At 45.8% G+C, this 19,536-nt stretch overlaps 1 protein-coding gene across 1 annotated transcript in view; it reads left to right on the plus strand.

The window, feature by feature from the left end:
• Positions 1-2,846, plus strand: part of ATP6V0E1 (ATPase, H+ transporting, lysosomal 9kDa, V0 subunit e1) — a 47,482-nt gene extending 44,636 nt beyond the window's left edge. Inside the window, exon 4 of the mRNA XM_011947802.1 lies at positions 2,353-2,846. The gene's annotated coding sequence lies outside the window, so the exon portion shown is untranslated. The remainder of the gene's footprint in view (positions 1-2,352) is intronic.
• Positions 2,847-19,536: the final 16,690 nt, after the last annotated feature.

The raw sequence follows: 19,536 nt of genomic DNA on the forward strand, positions 1-19,536 counted from the left end.
ACTCACCTCAGCCTCCCAAAGTGCTGGGATTACAGGCATGAGCCACCGCATCCGTCCTTTTGTCAGTTTTATCTGATAATAACCTTATGACTCCTTTATTTTGCAAAATGAGAACATGGACCCTTTGATTAAGTTCTCCAGCCCCACCCCCAGTCAGCTATTTCATAACAAAGATGATAAGAATACATGCTTTCTTGCTGAGCACAGTGGATCACACCTGTAATCCCAGCACTTTGGGAGGCCAAGGTGGGCAAATCATGAGGTCAGGAGATCGAGACCATCCTGGCTAACACAATGAAACTCGGCGTCTACTAAAAAATACAAAAAATTAGCCGGATGTGGTGGCGGGCACCTGTATTCCCAGCTACTCAGGAGTCTGAGGCAGGAGAATGGCGTGAACCCGGGAGGCAGAGCTTGCAGTGAGTTGAGATGCACTCCAGACTGGACAACAGAGCAAGACTCCATCTCCAAAAAAAAAAACTACATGCTTCCTTAATGTACTCCAAAATCAGCCAGGCGCAGTGGCTCCCACTTGTAATCCCAGTGCTTTGGGAGGCTGAAATGGGCAGATTGCTCGAGCCCAGAATTTCGAGACCAGCCTGGGTAACATGGCGAAACCCCATCTCAACAACAACAAAAAAATACAAAAATTAGCCAGATGTGGTGGCACACGCCTGTAGTCCCAGCTACTTGGGAGGCTGAGATGGGAGGAACTTGAGCCTGGGAAGTGGCGGTTGCAGTGAGCCATGATGGTGCCACTGCATTTACTCCAGCCTGGGTGACAGAGCAAGACCCTGTCTCAAGAATAAATAAATAAAAATAAAAATTTATTACAAAATCAAACTACATGACTTTGCCGTCTAACATAATGCACATTAACATTTTATTTATTTATTTATTTATTTTGAGACAGAGTCTTACTCTGACACCCAGGCTGAAGTGCAGTGGCGTGCACTGCAACCTCTGCCTCCTGCCTCCGAGCCGTTCTCCTGCCTTAGCCTTCCAGGTGGCTGGAACTACAGGCATGCACCACCGCGCCTGGCTAATTTTTCTGTATTTTTAGTAGAGATGGAGTTTTACCATGCTGGCCAGGCTGATCTCGAACTCCTGACCTCAAATGATCCGCCTGCCTCACCCTCCCAAAGTGCTGGGATTACAGACGTGAGCCACTGTACCCGGCCTGCGTTTATTTTAAACTGGTATCATTGATCTTGAGTGAAAACTATCCCCCATTTGTATATGGTTTTTCAAAAGTGAAGGCCTATTTCTCCCTTTTTTGATTGTTGCTTTGTCAAAAAATGCCTGTACTATGAAGTCTAATCAGTGTGTTCTTCATGGAAAATTAACAGACAAACCATACGTATTCACTACTTCAGTACTCTCAGATAAAATTTATTTTATTGGCTGGGTGTGATGGCTCATGCCTGTAATGCCAGAACTTTGGGAAGCCAAGACAAGAGGATACCTGAGCTCAGGAGTTTGAGACCAGCCTGGGCAATATAGCAAGACTCCATTTCTATGAAAAATCGAAAAATCAGCTGGGCATGATGGTTCATGCCTGTAATCCCAGCACTTTGGGAGGCTGGGGTGGGCAGAATGCTTGAGCCCAGGAGTTGGAGCCCAACCTGGGCAATATGATTAAACCCTGTCTCTACAAAAAAATATATATAAAAATTAGCCGAGTGTGTTCGTGTGCACCTGTATTTCCAGCTACTTGGGAGGCTGAGATAGGAGGATCATTTGGGCTCAGGAGATTGAGTGAGCCACGATCCCGCCACTGCACTCCAGCCTGGATGGCAGAGCAAGACCCTGTGTCAAAAAAATATATATATATGGTGTTGAATTTAAACTCCTAGAAAAAGAAAAGTGTCATTTGTCACCTACACTTGAGATAGCCAGAACGGGGAGCAAGCTAGCGGGCAGCCTCCAGTACGAGACCAGTGCAAGGAGCCCGCTCCCCAGGAGCCTGGCCCCAGAGCAGAGTTCGCCATGCCTGTGGGAACCTCCCTTCCATGCTGTAAGAGGGAAGGGAAAACTACAGACTCTTGAAACTGCGGTGAAATCATTAGATTCCAGCACCATCAGTCTCAGTCAGCTTCATTCTTCCTGCGTTCTGTAACATAGAGTGTTACTTGTGCTCCTCATTTCAGCAGTGTCCTTGGTTACTGGACCTTTCGCCACAGCCCTGCAAAACCTGGCCAAACTTGCACCAAGTTGATTATCCTGTGTTTCATATTTTGTTGAACATCTATGCATTTTAAAGTATTGGCCTGGTTAACTTTCTTGATGTTAACTTTTTGCCTTCCTGAGGAATGTATGAGGACTAGTTACCAGAATGGTTTCGTTTTGCAGGTCGCAAGAAGAGAATGCCTTCTAGATGCAAAATCACCTCCAAACCTGCTACCTTTCTTGACTTGCCTGTTTTGGCCATCAGCTGCCTTAAACGTTAACAGCACATTTGAATGCCTTATTCTACAATGTAGCGTGTTTTCCTTCGCCTTTTTTACACTTTGATGAATTACGTGCCTACGTAACCTGAACTGTGCCGACTCCACAAGACGATTATGTACTCTTCTAAGATAGAAGATGCTGTTCTTCTGAGAGATACATTACTCTCTCCTTGGAATCTGTGGATTTGAAGATGGCTCCTGCCTTCTCACCTGGGAATCAGTGAAGTGTTGAGAAACTGCTGCAAGACAAACAAGACTCCAGTGGGGTGGTCAGTAGGAGAGCACGTTCAGAGGGAAGAGCCATCTCAACAGAATCACACCAAACATACTTTCAGGATGAATTTCTTATTTCTGCCATCTTTTGGAATAAATATTTTTCTCCTTTCTATGGAAATCTGGGTTCAGTGTTTGTAAAATTCACTTTTATAAGCTTTTCTATCGCTACATGATGCCTTTTTAAAAAATGATTTTGTAGTCGAAACTTAGGTTGGGTATATAAACCCTTCCATGTAGCTTGAGATGCCTGAAAAGAGGTAAGTGCTTTTCTTAATCATTCAGTAACCATTTGAGTGCCTGCTGCAGCCAAGGCACTGGAGGGATCAAAGATGTGTAAATTGGAGTCCCTGCAAGTTCAGAAGCTATTTGGAGAGATAAGGTTAGTATACACAGAACTGTAATATAAGGCTGTGTTGGAGCATTGTCCTTAAAGATGATAGCATGATGAGCAGGCCAAGGATATCTGCCAGCCCCAGAACAAGGCAGCAAATGCTCCTGAAATGGAACCATCACAGCGTCAGACACAGGACTGAAGAAGTCAAGAGTGATTAAAAAGCCAGGGACAGGAGACAATAATTTTGTGTTTCAGTAGCAGGCATCTCGATATACTAATTTGAGGGCTTTATGACTTTCAAGAAATTAAAAATTAAAATGAACCTAAATTTTTACCAGCTCATGGCTTTTTGATAGCCAGCCAAGAATGGATTTCCTGTTTTGCAGTTTGTACTCTTCTATTCCTCCCAAACTGTCTGAACTCATTACTTTGCTATTCTTATGACCAAAGTGAGTTTCAAGTTGAAGTGACTCTCCTGTTCTCATTTCTTTTCATTCTTTACTTTTGTGCAGTCTGTTAGGCAACTCCATACTTTACATTTCCAGCAGGAGGGCCACATTAGCTAATTTAAAACATTGATGATTTAAAGTTGAAGGGGCCATGGTGATACAGGCTAACTCCATCATTTTATAGATCAGGAAGCTGAGCCCAGACAGGGAGAATTTCTCGCCCAGCTTAATGCAGTTGGTCAGAGGCAGACAGGGGAGTAGGATCCATGTTTTCTTTCTTTCTTTTTTTTCTTGAGACAGAGTCTCACTCTGTCGCCCAGGCTGGAGTGCAGTGGTGCAATCTCAGCCCCCTGCAACCTCTGCCTCCCGGGTTCAAGCAATTCTCCTGCCTCAGCCTCCCAAGTAGCTGGGATTACAGGCATGTGCCACCACCCCCGGCTATTTTCTGTATTTTTAGTAGAGACGGGGTTTCACCATGTTGGCCAGGCTGGTCTTGAACTGCTGACCTTGTGATCTACTCACCTCAGCCTCCCAAAGTGCTGGGATTACAGGTGTGAGCCACCGCGCCCAGCCAGGATCCATGTTTTCTAATTTTCACACTAGAGCACTTTTCACAGGCTACCCTGCCTCCCTCAGAGTTGCCTTGGCCAGGAGCCAACTCTGGGTCTCGGGGTGGGAGGGAAGAATTTGCCATTACAGATTACCAAGCTGTCTCTCACCAGAACAACTTACATGACCCTTAGTCAGTATTTGTCATCTAAGAAAGCAATGCTGGTGGTTACTGCGGCTACATAAAAGGATGCCACAGTCTTTGAGCTCTGATGGTGTGAGGAAGTGTGACTCCAATGCAGCTGTGTTTCCAGATTCTACAAGTCAAGCCCTGCAGCCCATCATCACTGGGGGTCAGTCTGAAACCTTCCCCACTCCCACCCTACACTGCTTTCCAGCATATTGCAAGGTTTTTGAAACAATGTTTTCCAAGTTGAGCCTCATGGTGCCTTCATGTGGCAGCACTTCCCTTGAGTGTGGCTTTTGTCTATCTTGAGTTGAGTTTATGCATCCACTGACAGGGAGCCTGCCTAGGTTCGACACAGCAGATCTTAGCTGTGGGGCGCCTTCCGGCAGTGATGGAGGGTAGCTTTGGGGGGTTCTTCGCATTGGTTATCACAGTTTGGCGCGTTTTTAATTACATGGCACAGTTGAAGGCAGAAGCCATGACCCTGACTGATTCAGGGTTATGAGTTCTGCCTTGTTCTGTCAGTTGGTAGCGGTCCATTTTTTTTCAGAAGCTCCATTTGTCTTTTCTTTCTTTTTTTTTTTTTGAGATGGAGTCTCGCTCTTTCGACCAGGCTGGAATGCAGTGGCGCAATCTCGGCTCACTGGAATCTTCGTTTCCCGGGTTCACGCTGTTCTCCTGCCTCAGCCTCCCAAGTCGCTGGGACTACAGGCACCCGCCACCACGCCTGGCTAATTTTATACATTTTTAGTGGAGATGGCGTTTTACTGTGTTGGCCAGGCTGGTGTCAAACTCCTGACCTCAGGTTATCCACTTACCTTGGCCTCCCAAAGTGCTGGGATTATAGGAGTGAGCCACTGCGCCCTGCCATCATACTATTGTTGAAATGAGGGAATGACGAAATCACCTCAGGTTTTGTGAGGGGAAATTCTGTAAGTCTCCTTTGCCCAGGAAGTCACTTTACCCTTGAGCCCTAGTTATCTCATTTATTAAATTCTTGAGAAGATTCAATGCCATTAATACATAAACCCAGACATATGTTCTCTCCTCACCTCACCCTTAATAATGGAACTATTTTCTTACAACATGATCAGGCATCTGAGATGGATGTTGGTGAATCATATTTTCCTAACCGTTCCCTTACTCCATCCAGTGTTTGTCAGGGCCCAGACTGGAAGGACCTCCATTTAGCCCTTTCAGAGGATACCGAAAATGTTCCTGTGCTCCAGAGCCCTTCCAGGCGAACACGATGTGGCCTCCTGGGACAATCACTAGATTAGCAGAAGTCCTAGGTTTGCCATCTTACTCCATCACTTGCTAGCTGTGTAACGGGGCAGATCATTTAATTTCTGACTCTCAGTGTTCTCATCTGTAAAACAGGGATAATGCGTGCCTTTTCTACTATATGAGGTTGTTACCAAATGAGATTTTGGCGGGGAAGATGATTTGTGAATTATAATAATACATCAAGAGTATTTTCCAAATGACCAAATCCCCAGGGTGCATTGACAGTACTGTTAAGATAGGACCCAGAGAGGGGCTGGGCGCGGTGACTCACACCTGTAATCCCAGCACTTTGGGAGGCTGAGGCAGGTGGATCACGAGGTCAGGAGATTGAGACCATCCTGGCTAACACGGTCTCTACTAAAAATACAAAAAAGTAGCCGGGCATGGTGGCGGACACCTGTAGTCCCAGCCACTCGGGAGGCTGAGGCAGAATTGCTTGAACCCGGGAGGCGGAGCTTGCAGTGAGCTGAGATCGGGCCACTGCACTCCAGCCTGGGTGACAGAGCAAGACTCCGTCTCAAAAAAAAAAAGATAGGACCCAGAGGGAGAGCCAAGTGATTTTTTTTTCTATGTAGGATTACACTGGGTTTTTTGTGTTTTGTTTTGTTTGGGACAGAATTTTGCTCTTGTTGCCCACACTGGAGTGCAATGGCGTGATCTCGGCTCTGCAGCCTCCACCACCCAGGTTCAAGCAGTTCTGCCTCAGCCTCCCGAGCAGGTGGGATTATAGTCGCCTGCCGCCACGCCCGGCTAACTTTTTGTGTTTTTGGTAGAGACGGGTTTTCACCACGTTGGCCAGGGTGGTCTTGAACTCCTGATCTCAGGTGATCCGCCCCCCTTGACCTCCCAAAGCGCTGAGATTACAGGTGTGAGCTACTCTGCCTAGCCTATGGTTACACTTTTGATTAGTCATTTGTACCTGGAGGTAGAGGTTTACAGAAAAATAAAAGGCACCCTTATTAGGCCCCCAGGCCTGAGTTCAGAACCAGAGCCTAAGTGGCTGGACCACACCTTTTCTGCCCTTCCAGGTTCTACCAACTCTTATACCAGGAGGGAAGTATTTCTGACATGATTTTGAAGATGAAGTGTGAGGATTGATTGGTTTCTTTTAGCACCGTTTTTGTTGTTTTCTTTAAACATGTAATGATGTCTAGACATGTGTCACTACCCCAACTTAATATTTTATCTTTTCTTTGACGTTGCTTCAAAAGTAGCACCTTTTTGTTTAGCCTTTTTTTTTTTTTTTTAAAGCAATGGTAGGTGTTTGGTCATGCTGAAGTAAATTTAGAATTTGAGAAATGATTTAAAATTGTTGCCAAGAATCATGAAAAATCTGGCAAGAGTTAACTGCTCCTTTATTAACATAAGTTATATTTTAAATATGTGTCTACACATTTTAGAACAGTTTCATACTCCCATCCTCTATGCAAAAATTCTTTTTGGTTTGGGAGAACATATGTGTTCAATATGGAGATGGAGGCCAGGCACGATGGCTCACACCTGTAATTCCAGCACTTTGGGAGGCCAGGGCTGGCAGATCACCTGAGGTTGGGAGTTCAAGACCAGCCTGACCAACATGGAGAAACCCCATCTCTACTAAAAATACAAAATTAGCCAGGTATGATGACACATGCCTGTGATCCCAGCTATTTGGGAGGCTGAGGCAGGAGAATCGCTTGAACTCAGGAGGCAGAGGTTGCAGTGAGCCAAGATGGTGCCATTGTACTGCAGCCTGAGCAACAAGAGCTAAACTCCACCTCAAAAAAAAAAAAAAAAAAAATTAGTCCACTATGGTGGTGGGTGCCTATGATTCCAGCTACTAGGGAGGCTGAGGCAGGTGAATCGCTTGAACCTGGGAGGTGGAGGCTGCAGTGAGCCAAGATCGCGCCACTGCACTCCAGTCTGGGCAACGCAGTGAGACTGCATCTCAAAAACAACAACAAAAAAATGGAGATGGAGACTACAGCAACGTTACGTGTTACTTTTCCTGTGGCCCTTTTATTTCAACTTTCTCTCAAGAGTTAAGTGGATGAAATTAATTGCAGAAAATTCATAATTTTCAAAGGAAAGCACAACATAAAACATTATTGTAAAGAATGCTTATCACAGTACAGTTAACTAGAAATAACCTAATGCCGACATAAGGAGCTGTTTAAATCACGTTGCTGCATCCAAATGAAGTAAAATCAATTTTGTTTGCAAAATACATGCCTAGAAAAGAGACAGAAAAGAGAACAAAATTACTAGCGTTGCTTGCCTCTAGATGGTAATTACAAGTCATCTTATTTTCTGTTTTCCTTTTCAGCATTTTTTCCAATGAAAATGTAATAGTGCAGTAAAAAGAAACAATAGAAGTTACCTTAACAGCAAAAGGTAATGGTCAGAATATTATGTTACAGGAAAAAAAAAAACAAAAAAACCCAGAATTTCTATACACAGAAAAAAGCCTGGTAGGAAACAGACCAAGATGTCAAATGTGATTATGTCTTTTACAATATTGTGTCTTCCAAATTTTCCATAAACGGCATGTATTACTTTTATAATCAGGAAGAAAAAAGTATATTTTTGAGGGCATAATTGTCAGAAGTGTTAGTACTTCCTTCAAATATAATTTAGTGCACACATACACACTTTTTATTCAGGGTCAGGGAAATGAAGTCAGCTAGATTTATTAAAACACTGAAGCTACTATGAATCAATGAAAATCAGTGAGTTCACACAGAAATTGTGATCGTTTTCATTGTGCAGGACAGAGCACTGATCATTCCGTGCATAAAACTCTAACCTTTTATATAGGTGCTCACAGTGACTGCAGGGGGAAATGAAAAGGGAGCATTGATTTTGATTCTTCCCACACAGAAAAGTGGAAGCCTAGGGTATCAATGCTCTGGGGTCCCACACCGGTTAGAAAAAGCCCCACTGTTCTTCATGCCCAGCTGCTCCAAGCAAAGCTTTCATTCAGGCTGCCCTTGCTTCAGTTAGAATCCCATCTCAGTGAAATGTATTGGCCCTCTTTTCCCAACTCCCACTGCCCCCAAGCCATCTCCAAAAGAAGGGGGTATTCCAGTAGCTGAGGATGCTCAGCAGCTAATACTGACCCCCCACATGAATCCAGTCAAGATTCCATTTCTGTCAGGACGTTGACATGGTTTCCTGGTTTCTTTGCACTGTCCACAGTGTGGTACTACTGTGGGTTGCCACTCCAAAACAGAACAAGCAGAGCAGATATTTTGTCAAAGTAAGCCTGTATTTGAGGAAGGGTGAGTTAAGAAGCTAAGTGTGACTTTGTCCAAGCTGCAGACGCTTTTCAACAACAGGTTGAAAAAGTAGTTCAGCCAGATTCAACCAGGTTGCACAGGTATTTTCAGCTCCTGTTTTTTGTCCTGATATTAGCTGCTTGAGCAAAAAGACTCAGCAACCTGACCTCCTACAGCCTAGAGTTTAGCAAGGAAGAGAATTCAACAGTAATGATGAATGGTTATTTATGCTACACCAGTGCTTCTCAAATGGTAATGTACAGATTGCCTGGGGATTGTGTTTTAACAGATTCTGATTAAATCAAGATGGGAGGAATGATTCTGTAGTTCCAACAAGCTCCCAGGTGCTGCTGGTGCTTCTGGTGAGTGTACCACAGGGAGCAAGGTGCTGTATGTTAGGGAAGTACAGGTTTCTAGGTAAGAGTGAGCCCTAGAAACATTAAACGTGTGGTGGGAGGAAGGGTTATTGAAGGAAGTGACCTTTAAGGGTAAACCCCAAGGATGAGTAAGAGCAGAGAGGATCGGGCACAGTGGCTCACACCTGTAATCCCAGCACTTTTGGAAGGCCGAGACGGGAGGATCACCTGAGGTCAGGAGTTTGAGACCAGCTTGGCTAACATGGCGAAACCCCGTCTCCACCAAAAGTACAAAAATTAGCCAGGCGTGGTGGTGTGCGCCTGTAATCCCAGCTACTCAGGAGGTGAGGCAGGAGAATCGCTTGTATCTGGGAGGCAGAGGTTGTAGTGAGTCGAGGTCACGCCACTGCACTCTAGTCTGGGGGACAGAGTGAGACTCCATCTCAAAAAAATTTTAAAAATTTAAAAAGAGCTTAGCAGAGAGGAGTGTCTGAGGTATTTCCAGTAGACCTGTGAAATTGTTGCAGAGGTCCGGGAGAGGTAGGTATCCGGGAGTGTGGTAATGGAAACGAATAAGGAGAGGAAGCTACAATGTGGCCATAATTATTAGTTCATACACATAAACTTCAGTGAGTGAGTGGTTATGTGGAGGCAATAAGGGACAGGGAGGAGTTGAGAATTACACCAGGTTCCCACTGAGTGATGGAACCCTTTACTAGGATGGAGGCACAGGGGATACAACAAGCTTGTTATAGCCTGATGGATTCTTCTTGCCTGCTGCCCAGAAATGCCAATGCACTGAAAACAGCTGAAGTGTTGCAGCAGAGAAACAATTTAATAATCAAAATGCCAGTCAAGCAGAAGGACTGGAAATCATTCTCAAATTTGCCTCCCCGAGAATTCAGAGGCTAGAGATTTTATTTTATATTTTATATTTTATTTTATGTGATTTTATTTTATTTTTGAGGCAGATTCTCGCTCTGTCACTAGGCTGGAGTACAGTGGCGCAAATCTCAGCTCACTGCTACCGCTGCTTCCTGGGTTCAAGCAATTGTCCTGCCTCAGCCTCCCAAGTAGCTGGGATTACAGGCGCATGCCACCGCACCCAGCTAATTTTTGTATTTTTAGTAGAGATGGGGTTTCACCATGTTGGCCAGGATGGTCTTGATCTCTTGACCTCGTGATTCGCCGACCTCGGCCTCCCAAAGTGCTGCAATTACAGGCGTGAGCCACTGCACCCCGCTGAGGCTAGAGTTTTTTTTGTTTGTTTGTTTTGAGACAGAGTCTTTTTCTGTCACCCAGGCTGGAGTGCAGTGGCGCGATCTCAGCTCACTGCTCCTGGGTTCACCCCATTCTCCTGCCTCTGCCTCCAGAGTAGCTGAGACTACAGGTGCCTGCTACCATGCCTGGCTAATTTTTTTGTATTTTTAGTACAGACAGGATTTTACTGTTAGCCAGGATGGTCTCGATCTCCTGACCTCGTGATCCGCCCGCCTCAGCCTCCCAAAGTGCTGGGATTACAGGCGTGAGCTACCAGGCCTGGCCCGCTGAGGCTAGAGTTTTTAAAGGAAAGCTGGGTGGGCAGGTGGCTAGGGAATAGGGAATGCTGACTGAGTTGGGGATGAAATCATAAAGGGTTGACGTTGTCCTTCTTGTACTAAGTCAGTTCCTGGGTGGGGGCCACGAGACCACTTGGGTCAGTTTCTTGGTTATAGGTTACCCATCTGAGTGGTGCCAGCTGGTCCATCAAAATACAGGGTCTGAAAGATACCTCAAACACCAGTCTTAGGTTCTACAGTAGTGACATTATCTATAGGAGCAACTGGGCAGGTTGTGACCTCTTGTGACCTCTAGCTACATGACTCCTGAACCATAATTCTGACCTTGCGGCTAATCTGTTAGTTTTATGAAGGCAGTTTGGTCCCTGTGTGATGAAGGGATTCACTATCTTTGTTTTAAAGTTAAACTATAAACTAAATTCCTCCCATAGTTTTCTTGCCCTACACCCAGGAATGAGCAAAGACGGTTAGCTGGTGAGGTTAGAAGCAAGATGGAGTCAGCAATGCTGGATTTCTGTCACTATCATAATATTTGCCAAGTTGGTGTCAAGCTTAGGGACACAGTGGAGTCCAGCTGTGGACAAAGAGTTTCAGGAACCTGAGGTGTCCATGCAGGGACACCCCCAGTGGACAATTGTTATTTGGGCCTGGAGGTTAAGAAGGACCAGGCTGGAGGTTAGAATGTGGGCACTAATGCAGAGATAATGAAAGCTGTGGGTGTGGATAAGGGCCAGGAAGAATGTGTGTAGAGTGAGAGGAGAGGCTGTTTAAGCTGCAGGCCTGAGGAGCACCCACTCTTAAGGGGTGGGCAAGGAAAGAGGAGGACTCTAAGGGGCAGCCATTGTAAATGGCCCTAGTTTGGATAGCTGTCGGCACCACCATTGCCCCCAGCTTATTAAGTATTTTACATACATTATCCTAGAAGTAAGTGGAACACATATTGTCCCTCTTTTATAGCTGGAAAATCAACAGTACATCAAACCTACTGTCATTCCAACAGATTGGCTGCCCTTCAGCTGGTATGTTTACAGGCACTCCACCCTGCCCTCACTCAACCGACAGCCAAGCTGCCCATTTCTGAGATTCTAGGAGCGGCTTACAGCTGGTTTTTTTTTTTTTCCTACTTTTTCTTCATTGTTATCAGTCCTATGGCTAATAATAATACCTAACACATAGCAGTTCCACATACAGATGTTACTTTTTTTTTTATTTTTTGAGATGTAGTTCCTCTCCTGTCACCCAGGCTGGAGTGTAATGGCATGATCTCGGCTCACTGCAGCCTCCACCTCTGAGGTTCAAGTGATTCTCCTGCCTCAGCTTCCCAGGTTGTTGAGATTACAGGCATGCGCCACCATGCCCAGCTAATTTTTGTATTTTTAGTAGAGACGGGGTTTCACCATGTTGGTCAAGCTGGTCTCAAACTCCCGACCTCAAGTGATCCACCTGCCTTGGCCTCCCAAACTGCTGGGATTACAGGCGTGAGCCACCACACCCGGACCACAGATGTTATTCTTAATGTTTTACATATTTTAACTTGTTTAATCCTCACAACAACCCTATTAAATATGTTTATTATCTTCATTTTATAGATGAAGAAATTGAGGCCCAATGTTCCAAGCTGTCATCAAAAGACCAAATTATAACAAGCTAGTTTAAAGATTTCAATTGGCTTTATTTGCAATTCTAGAATCAGGCAATACTTCATTCCATAAAACTGAGTGAGTTCTAAAGAGCTAAGGAGAAGGGCTTGGCTTTATACACAGAGGGGCTGAAGAAAGCAGAAGGAAGGAAGAGAGCATATTAGTTACTTTTAGACAGAACAATAGAAATGTAACTGGTTAGTAACATTGAGTAACTTCAGGCTACCTTTTTTGTTTAAGGATCAAACAGAGGAACTTCCCTTATCATACTGATTGAAGATTGGAACTGGCCTCCTTGGGAAATTGGCTGTTGTCTGTCTCTCTTGATTTCTTGCAAGGTCAGAAAACTCTTTAGGTTTGGTGATCTGGAACTTTAACATGGCTGACTCCATTTTGATTTTTAGGCTGGTCTGTTGGGGCCTAGTGCAGGAGCTTGTTCCAAAACAATGGCCTCCTATAATAGTTTATTGAACAGTGTTAATTAGAGGAAATGGGGTTTAAACCTAGGGGAGTCCGACTTTAGGGTTCAGGGCTGTCACTGAGGCTCCATTTTTCTGAGGTAAAATTCCTCACCTTACCCACTGATGATGGTCTTGTAGTCTTAGCTTCTTGGCCACACTTTCAACCTTTCAGTGCCTATAGTTGTTCCTAGCCCTGAAAGGTCACATGGTTCTTATAATACCTTCCGTTGCCAATAGCTTTCTGAAAATAAGGCCAGAGGCCATTTGGAGAATCCTAAACCTGCTGCCTCGGAATGGGCAGGGTCTTGTGCTTCTCAATGTCCTCAGAATGAATTTCCTGCCATCCCTGGGATTCCAACTCCCCTCTCTCCCCAGCTCCCCACAAGACAGGGTTGGAATTGCTAATCCCCTGCCTTTGGGACGGACTATCAGACCCAAAGGTAGTTCTTTGTTTTTGTTTTGTTTTGTTTTCCGGTGACACGTCAATGCCCTTATGCAATAAAGGGGATTGCCTTGATTTTCCTGAGTTGCCCAAGGGGGCTGGCACCTGCATGTCCCAGGGAGGGTGAGCGCTTCATGCTCTCTGCCAGCCTTTCTGAAGCATGGGGTCGGAATGGGATTTTCCAGTGTCACATTGCATGTGGATAGACGGTGCAGGTCCCTGAGAAAGTACCACCCCATCTCACCTCCCTCTGCCTGGAAACTTTCACCCCTCTCAGCTCGGCCCCAGGGGCACATCTTGGAGGCAGTGCCCCGCATCCTTCCCTGCAGAGGTGTGCGCTCTTTGCTTCCCACAGCAACCTGTGCTTGTCTCCATTATCACAACTGTACATAACTCTCATGTCTTTCCCAGGGGCTGCAGAAGCTTTACTGGGCAGGATCCCTTGTTTGTTCTGGTTTGATCCTACCATGCACAAAAAGGTGTTCACTAAATGTTCATTTACTGAAAGTTGGCTTGGAAAAAAAAGTCTTGTGAGAGATCAGCTTTTTTTTTTTTTTTTTTTAATTCCAGTCTCTAGGTATTGAGTTTTCTTAAAGGATGGTAGAACTGTCTGACCTGGAGCTCTAAGGTCTTAGACGGTGAATTTCATGGGGCAGTCACACAGGGACCCTTGCTTAGAAGACCCCTGCACTGGGTTTGATGCTCTGCTCTTGTATTGATATTCTTAGTAATTAAAAAAAATTTTTTTTTTTTTGAGTAGGGGATGGAGTTTTGCTCTTGTTGCCCAGGCTGGAGTGCAATGGCGCAATCTCACCTCACCGCAACCTCTACCTCCTGGGTTCAGGCAATTGTCCTGCCTCAGCCTCCCAAGTAGATGGGATTACAGGCATGCTCCACCACACCTGGCTAATTTTGTTTTTGTTTTGTTTTGTTTTTGAGACGGAGTCTCACTCTGTCGCCTAGGCTGGAGTACAGTGGCGCGGTCTCCGCTCACTGCCAGCTCCGCCTCCCGGGTTCATGCCATTCTCCTGCCTCAGCCTCCTGAGTAGCTGGGACTACAGGCGCCCGACACCACGCCCGGCTAATTTTTTGTATTTTTAGTAGAGATGGGGGTTTCACAATGTTGGTCAGGCTGGTCTCGAACTCCTGACCTCATGATCCACCTGCCTCGGCCTCCAAAAGCGCTGGGATTACAGGCGTCAGCCACCGTGCCTGGCCCAACAATAGCCATCTTTTACCTAGTGCGTATTGTGTGCCAGGCCCTAAGGACATTATGTAACTGTGATAAGGACAGGAGGCAGGAAATACTGGGTAGAAGAGAGTGGTGCTCTGGTAAAGGCCTACCCACAACCCCAGGCCTGGGGCCCTAAATGAGAACTTCACATCCCTATTTTCCCACCTAAATGTTGCTTTTTCCAAAACCACCCTGACCTGCCAGACCCCCCATCCTGTACCCATAAGAACCCCAAACTCCACTGGCAGAGAAGCAGAGTAGCGCGGCAGAGGAGAGAAGAGAAGAAGCATCTGAACATCAGAGAGGCAGCTGATCGGCTGATGAGTCCCCAGCCAAACTCCTTCCCACTCAATCCACTTTCCTGCTCCCCATCCTGCTGATAGCCACCTTCATCACTCAATAAAACCCCCACATTCACCATCCTTCAAGTCTGTGCGACCTGATTCTTCTCGGATGCCGGACAAGAACCCAGGTGCCAAGAGGGCAGGGTGTAAAAGGCTGTCACCTCGACTCTCCACTGAGCTGGTTAACACTTAGCTATCCACGGACGGCAAGGGCTAAAAGAGCATTAATTGTAACACACCCCTAGAGGCTACCGTGGGGCCCGAGTGCCTTGGCCCCAGCACCCACTCACCTGTGTGCTCTTCCTCCAGCAAGGGGTTTGAGTAAGCAAGCCACACCCCTGTCAAAAGTCCCCCAAAGGGGTCCCACGTTCATTACCTGATGCATAGCAAGTCAATACATGTGACATCAGGTTGCAGCAAACAGGTTTAATCACAGGGTCATGAAACAAGGAGATGAGAGGGAACCTTAAATCCATTTCCCTGAGGAGTTTGGGGCTAGGGTTTCTAACGGTTTTGAAATGGGCCAAAGTGTGGAGATGGCTGATGGCTTGAAGAATGCAGAGTGAAGTCATGGGACAGGGAGCTGAAGAAGCTGGATTGTCATGCCGATCCCATTCTTCTGTGAGGGTCTTCAAACTGGGAGCTGGAGTTGGGGTCTGGAAAACATCTTAAGTGAGCCTTAAACAAAAGTCTTATGATTCTAATGTCAGAGATCCTGTCTATAGGAACAATGGGGATGGAAATAAAAAAAATTTTTTTTTTTGAGATGGAGTCACCCAGGTTGGAGTGCAGTGGCACGATCTTAGCTCACTGCAACCTCTGCCTCCTGGATTCAAGCGATTCTCCTGCCTCAGCCTCCTGAGTAGCTGGGATTACAGGCACCTGCCACCGCGCCCAGCTAATTTTTGAATTTTTAGTAGAGACAGGGTTTCACCATATTGGCCAGGCTGATCTCAAACTCCTGACCTCATCACCCACCTGTCTCAGCCTCCCAAAGTGCTGGAATTATAGGTGTGAGCCACCACGCCTGACAGGAAATCAATTCTTAAGTGGTCTGATGGCCCTGATGTCAGAAATCCTACCTGTAGGAACAACAGGGATGCAATTGGTCAGTGCCTAGTGCTCCATTACCTTTTTTTTTTTAAGACGGAGTCTCTGTGGCCCAGGCTGGAGTGCAGTGGTGCAATCCCAGCTCACTGTAAGCTCTGCCTCCCAGGTTGACACCATTCTCCTGCCTCAGCCTCCCGAGTAACTGGGACTACAGGCGCCTGCCACCACACCTGGCTAATTTTTTTTGTATTTTTAGTAGAGACGGGGTTTCACTATGTTAGCCAGGATGGTCTCAAACTCCTGACCTCGTGATCCGCCCGCCTCAGCCTCCCAAAGTGCTGGGATTACAGGCGTGAGACACTGCACCTGGTTGCTCCATGACTTTTAGCAACAAGGAAGTGGGGCCAGAGGGAAGCCTGATGAATGCTTAATTATATTTCTGTTCAGAACCTGGCAGTTTCAGTTACATTTGTTACCTTATGCTTCACCAGATTTTAATTGGATTGGGGCAGGTCAGAGAGTAGTATAACACATTTCCTGCCTTCTTAATACTCCCAACTCCTCTGTTCCTCACCCAGAGAGGAGAGAAAAAAACCACGTACTGGGTCCTCTCTTCTCCCACGGTGTTCACAGAAGCCTGAACCTGTGTCATTACTCCCTTTGTTAGGAGGAGGGGAGAACCACCCCCTACTTTGTCCTAATCCCTACTTCAAGTCCCACCATTACTCCCAATTTTCCCAAAGGTGGTTTCTTCTTTCGCCAAGCTGGGGAGAGATGACTGGGTAAGTAGACAAGAGGCCCCCTCTTTATTTTTTTGAGACTATTGCTCAGGCTGGAGTGCAGTGGTATGATCATAGCTCACTGCAGCCTCAACCTCCTGGTCTCAAGCGGTCTTCTCACCTCGGCCTCCCAAGTAGCTGGGACTACAGGCATGTGCCACCACACCCCATTAATTTTTAAATTTTCTGTAGAGACAAGGTCTCGTTATGTTGCCCAGGCTGGTCTTGAACTTCTGGCCTCAAGGAATCCTCCCGCCTCAGCCTTCCGAAGTGTTGGGATTACAGGTGTGAGCCACCACACCCAGCCTAAGACTAGCTGTCATGCTGATGGGTTGTCATGGCAACAGGAAAGGGCTGTAGCCAGCTCACCTGTAGCCAGCTCACCTGTGGCCTGTGGCCAGAATCCCTCTGGTTTTATCTGTAGGTAGATCCTGAGATATGGGAACTGAGTAATGAGAAAGAAACTTGGTCCTTCCTCCTGGTACTGCCTCTCTTAACATAGGACAGGAGCTACAGGTGGCATTCAGGTCTGTTGATGTGCTTTATGTCCCACTGTTGTGGTTTCAGAATGTTGTACCCATTTACATTACACTTTTCGTCTTGGAGTCTGGACCTTGTGAAAACAAGATGAAAACTCAAAGTTAAAAAAACACTGTTGGCCGTAGTCCCAAGTTTTGCTGTCACATGAGGGCAGTCTATGACTTTGTGGATTTGTGGGTTAAAAAAATACTTTGGATAATAGGATGCCCTAACTTCATCATCAATTTTCCGAACTTCGGCAGCCTCTCTGAACAACTGACTTCCTTAACTTGGGAATCCAACTTCACTGGGTTAATCAGATTGGGTTATTTGGTCCACGCCTTCATTTGTACTTCAACAAACTATTCTTAAGGCTACAGGTCTTGATCTTCTTATCGATCTGTTCCTCCACTTTCTGTTTTTATCGTCCTACTTCTGACCTCATCAACAAAATGTCTTACTGTACCTGTCATTTGGGAGTATTTTCTACAACAAATGCTAAATTGTTTTCACTCCTTAGCTTCCTGGTTTGCTATCAGTTAGAGTTGCTGATACTACCAGTGTATGTTCAGCTCAGCACTGACAAGATGAAACAAAACAAAAAAGCCATAGCAGCTATTAGTTGTCCCAGGAGTTTCCAGTCTTAGTGAAACAGTCAAAACAATTTTGAGAGGAATGCTGCCTTGGAAGATAACAGAATCCCAAAGCCCTCTCAGTCGCTGGCTGCCTTCTCTTTGCCAGGCTACTTTCCCTTCTCCGCTGCTTCTCTACTAAGAAGCTTCCAGTCACGTCCCTCCCTGTAAAGTGGAGAAGGGGGGCATCTATTTTTAAATTTTATTTATTTATTGAGACTGAGTCTTGCTCTGTTGCCCAGGCTGCAGTGCAGTGGCGCAGTCTCAGTTCACTGCAACCTCTGCCTCCCGGGTTCTAGCAATTCTCCTGCCTCAGCCTCCCAAGCAGCTGGGATTGCAGGCGCCTTCGACCATGCCCGGCTAAATTTTTCTATTTTTAATAGAGACGGGGGCTTCACCATGTTGGCCAGGCTGGTCTCAAACTCCTGAACTTGTGATCTGCCTGCCTCAGCCTCCCAAATCGCTGGGATTACAGGCGTGAGCCATCGTGCCTGGCCTAAATTTTATTTTAAATACAGATAGGGTTTCACCATGTTGTTCAGGCTGGTCTTAAATGCCTGAGTCAAGTAATCCTCCTGCCTCAGCCTCCCAAAATGCTGTGATTACAGGCGTGAGCCACCATGCCCAGCTGGGGGTATCTATTATGCATCAGGCCCTGCATTTAATCCTCAGAATCAACCTGTGAGGCAAGTTATTACAGAAATTAAGGAACAGACAGGTTAGTTACTTATTCAAGTAAGTTTTTCCAGCAAAAAGGTGGTACTGAAATGCATATGCGTCCTGCTCTTAACAACCCTCTAAGGGCTCCCTTCTGATGAGCTCTGTGTTGGATTTTGGGGTCAGTCTCCTCCACCAGGTTCTGAGCTCCACCGGGCAAGGATTGTATCTTCAGTGCACACATGAGGCTCCACAGATGTCAGTTTATTTCTCTCCCGTTCCTATTCCTAACGCCCGCCCATCACTAAACACAGGCTGGAAGATGGTTATCTAATGAAGTGCTTTGCATTCTTTCTTCATAACTCGAGGATTTGTGTTTATGCCCACTTGATTTTACTGAAGAAATAATATCAACACACATGATATGGATAATACAAAGCAGTAAGTACATTAAGTGCTTAGTTTGGCGGTAGATGAAAGGAGATTAATGAGGGCAGAAATAGACATGGTAGAAACAGATTCCATGAAAGAGGTGAGATCTTGAGCCATGGAGGTTGAACAGAATTTAGATATTAATCTGGCCATTCAGACCACAAGCAGGCTCCTATTCTGTAGCAGGACTGGTGCTAGGTATGCAAAATGGGATGGGGTGAGGAATCAGGGTAAATAAATGGGAGACTAGAGAAGGATATTTGGGAGCAATTGTAGTGCTTTCTGTGGAAGTAAGAAACCGAGGCTCAGAGCTGTCACATGAAGAACACTATGTCCTCTTGAGAGATCAGGCAGTGGGAAGAACTGACCTTTCTTCTTCCCCCAAATAATTATTTTCTTTTATTTCATTTTTTTAAGATTAGTCAAGTGCAGCAGTCAGGGAAAAGAGCAGAACAAGGAGTTCCATCTGTAACTAACTGTGAACAATAGAGAGAATTCACTACCTTTGGACCAGCCCAAATAATTTTTTTTTTTTTTTTGAGACGGAGTTTTGCTCTTGTTGCCCAGGCTGGAGTATAATGGCATGATCTCAGCTCACTGCAACCTCTGACCCCCAGGTTCAAGCGACTCTCCTGCCTCAGG

This window comes from Colobus angolensis, unplaced genomic scaffold, assembly GCF_000951035.1.
Source record: "Colobus angolensis palliatus isolate OR3802 unplaced genomic scaffold, Cang.pa_1.0 Scaffold27, whole genome shotgun sequence".
Taxonomy (NCBI): Eukaryota; Metazoa; Chordata; class Mammalia; order Primates; family Cercopithecidae; genus Colobus; species Colobus angolensis.